Raw genomic sequence first — 3506 nt, 5'->3', positions numbered from 1 at the left:
AAGCGGATCCAGACGAGTTCTTTATGCTTTTTGAAAGACTTGCGCTTAATTTGAAGTGGCTAAGCGTTTTATGGTCCGTAATTTTGCAGCCGTCATTAAAGGGTAAAGCTAGAACAGTTTTCTTGTCGTTAACATCTAGTAGAGTAATGATTACGACTTTACTAAGGATAGTATCCTGAAAGCCTATGAGCTTACGGCTGAATATTATCGTCTCAAGTTTCGTAGATATAAGAAGTTGATTCACATTCATACATTGAATATTCACAATCTTGTTAAATTACATGATAAATGGTATACAGCAGCAAGTGTCACTACCTTAGATGAATATAGGGAGCTCATTTTACTTGAACAGTTCATTAGAGGTGTTCCTATTGATGTTCAGAGATACCTATTTGAGCTTGAGCGTGAGGTTACAACTTTACAAAGAGCAGCTGTGTTAGCTGAGAATTACAGTTTAATTAAACCACATCAACAAAGTCAAAGACAATCCAAGAAATCTCCAGGTAATGTATCAGAGGAGAAGAAATCCTCTGGCTCATACAGTAGAAGTCTGTCTGAGGTTAGGTGTTACAAATGTAACCAGCTTGGTCACATGAAGGCAAGATGTCCTAGTAATTATAAGGAGGGGAAGAGAGAATCTTCGGGATCAAATATGGCAATTAGGAAGGTCCGGCAGGAAATTCCTGTTTCTCATTGTGATAGGTTAGATAATGAGTTTGCTCCTTTCAAGTTTGATGGGGTTGTGTCAGTGTCAGATGACCTAGGTAAAAGTGTGCCTGTTAGGATAGTACGGGACACTTGTTCTTCTAATAGTCTAATTGTAAAAGAAAAGGTTCCTGGATTGGAAAAGACTTTTACATCAGATAGACTGGTTGTTAGAAGTTTGGGTGGACTGGTAACAGTTTCCCTTGTGTAGGTTATATCTGCATTGTGGTTTTATTAACTAGTTATGTCACAGTTGGGGTGGTGGATGAATTGCCTATTCAAGGCGTTGATTTTCTAATGGGGAACGACTTGGCAGGAGGAAGGTTGTACCTAGTCCCATAGTTGTTGACACTCCATTAGAGGTAAGACCCTGTAGAAGATCCAGTATTGTATCCTTCTTGTGTGTACAGCGTAGCAGAAGTCTGGCTGTGGTAGAAATCCCACGAGAGCGTGGAACAGATGTGACTAAGGACGTCAATGTAAGTACTACTTCAGGTACTGAAGAAAAAGATGCTGTTGGTACAGTTGACGTAGATATCAATATTGATAGTTTATTCCAAACTGATAGTTTTGAAGGTAATGTAAAAGAGAAAGAAAGTGTGCTAGATGGCGACGAGGATGAAACTAAGTTTTGGTTTGAAGACTGGTAACATAGTATTGGTAAATACTCTGAAGTCAGTTGAAAATGAAATTAATTTAAGTAATGTTTCTGATTGCTCTGATAATCTTTTTGATATGAAATGTTCTGACATTATAAAAGCTCAACAGGAAGATTTGTCTTTGCAGTCTATTTACAGTGAAGTTGTTGCAGAAGACCAGATCAATATGGAGCCAGTATGCTATTACTTGAGGAATGGACTACTAATGAGAAAGTTCAGATCTTTGCATACTCCGGCAAGTTCAACTTGGGAAATCAGGAAATCAGATTGTCATTCCAGCGAGCCTAAGGCAAAAAGTATTACAAATGGCACATAATTGTATATCTTTTTTCACACGTTAGGAATAAGGAAGACATTGAGTGCAGTTCTTCAACTCTTTTACTGGTCTGGTATTAAGGAAAAGTGTCACAGAGTACTGTAAGTCTTGTGCAGTATGTCAGCTGGTTGGTAAGCCGAATCAGATAATAAAACCTGCCCCTTTACAGCCTATCCCTGTTTTACCTGAGCCTTTTGATAAAGTCATATTAGACTGTGTGGGTCCTTTACCCAAAAGTAAGAAGCAGAATCAATATATGATTACAATGATGTGCAGTTCCATTCGTTTATCCTGATGCCTATCCACTTAGGAACATAAGTTCTAAGACACTGATCCCAGTTTTAATAAAATTTTTCACTCAGTATGGTATCCCCTCCCCAAGATTATCCAGACTGATAGAGGAAGTAACTTTACCTCTGATTTATTTAGACAGGTTATGGCAGCTATGAGCATTAAAACATACTTTGTCCTCAGTATACCACCCAGAGAGTCAAGGAGCCCTGGAACGATTCCATCAGACGTTTGAAGGATGCCCCTTTACGAAGTACTGTCAGGAACATCAGACAGACTGGGATGAAGGATTACCATTCGTGTTGTCATGCCATCCGCAACACTCAACAAGAAAGTCTTGGATATTCCCCAGCAGAGTTGTTATATGGAAGGAAAGTGAGAGGTCCTTTGGAGATACTCTATGGACATGTGGACGGATCAGTCGAAAGAGGTAACATTAGGAGATTATGCTAAGAACTTACAAGGTAAGCTAGAGAGCTCTCGTAAATTTGCACATGACAATCTAAGCATAGCTCAAGATAAGATGAAATTAATTTTGATAATAAAGGCTGAGACACGAAGCTTTAGGCCAGGTGAATCTGTTTTAATGCTAGTACCATAAGGAAAACCTTTGAGAATAGATATGAAGGTCCTTATACAGTGATAAGCAGAAACAAGGATAATTATGTCATCTCGACTCCGGGAAAGAGGAAAAAACGAGAAGATGGTACATATAAACCTACTAAAAAAGTTTGAGACCCAATGTGACAATGTCAGCTTGATTTGCAAGTCATCTGTGGAAGATAATGTGAAGCTTAATGAAGCAGGTTTTCCAGATCGAAGTAAAAGCAATACCTCTAAATAATACACTTGCATTAAATAACATTGACTGTAAACTTAATCATCTCTCATCTCAACAGGCTAGTGACTTGAAAAAGTTATTGGAACTTTTTCCAGAGATCTGTGGAGATGTGCCTGTCCAGACATCAATGGGTAGATTATCAGCTAGAACTTAAGCCAGGTACAGAACCTCAGAAGAGTGCCCCATATCGAGTTTCCCCTCAAAAGAGAGCCATACTAAAGAAGGAAACTGACTTTTTGCTACAACATGGTGTTTTGCGGAGCCAAATATTAGTCCTTGGGCATCGCCATGTGTTTTAGTCGAGAAAACCAGATGGCTCCTATAGACTCTGCACTGACTTTAGAAGACTAAATGAGGTACTGTATCGGATTCTTATCCAATTACCAAGGGTGGATGACCTCATAGATCTGGTAAGCAATGCTGTATATGTTTCAAAGATTGATTTATTACGAGGTTATTATCAAGTCCCATTAGCAGATAACTCAAAACCCCTGACAGCATTTACTACTCCAGATGGCTATATCAATATACAGTCCTTCCATTGGACTTAAGAATGCTCCTGCAGTTTTTCAAAGATTGATGGATCAAGTATCCGCGATATCCTGGTGTTAGAGTGTATCTTGACGACATTGTTGTATTTTCAGATACTTGGCTGGACCATCTTTCTATGCTGAAGGATTTATTTAGCAGGTTA

This window comes from Macrobrachium nipponense, chromosome 20 (genome assembly GCF_015104395.2).
Source record: "Macrobrachium nipponense isolate FS-2020 chromosome 20, ASM1510439v2, whole genome shotgun sequence".
Classification (NCBI taxonomy): Eukaryota; Metazoa; Arthropoda; class Malacostraca; order Decapoda; family Palaemonidae; genus Macrobrachium; species Macrobrachium nipponense.
Note: the sequence above shows the minus strand (reverse complement) of the source record.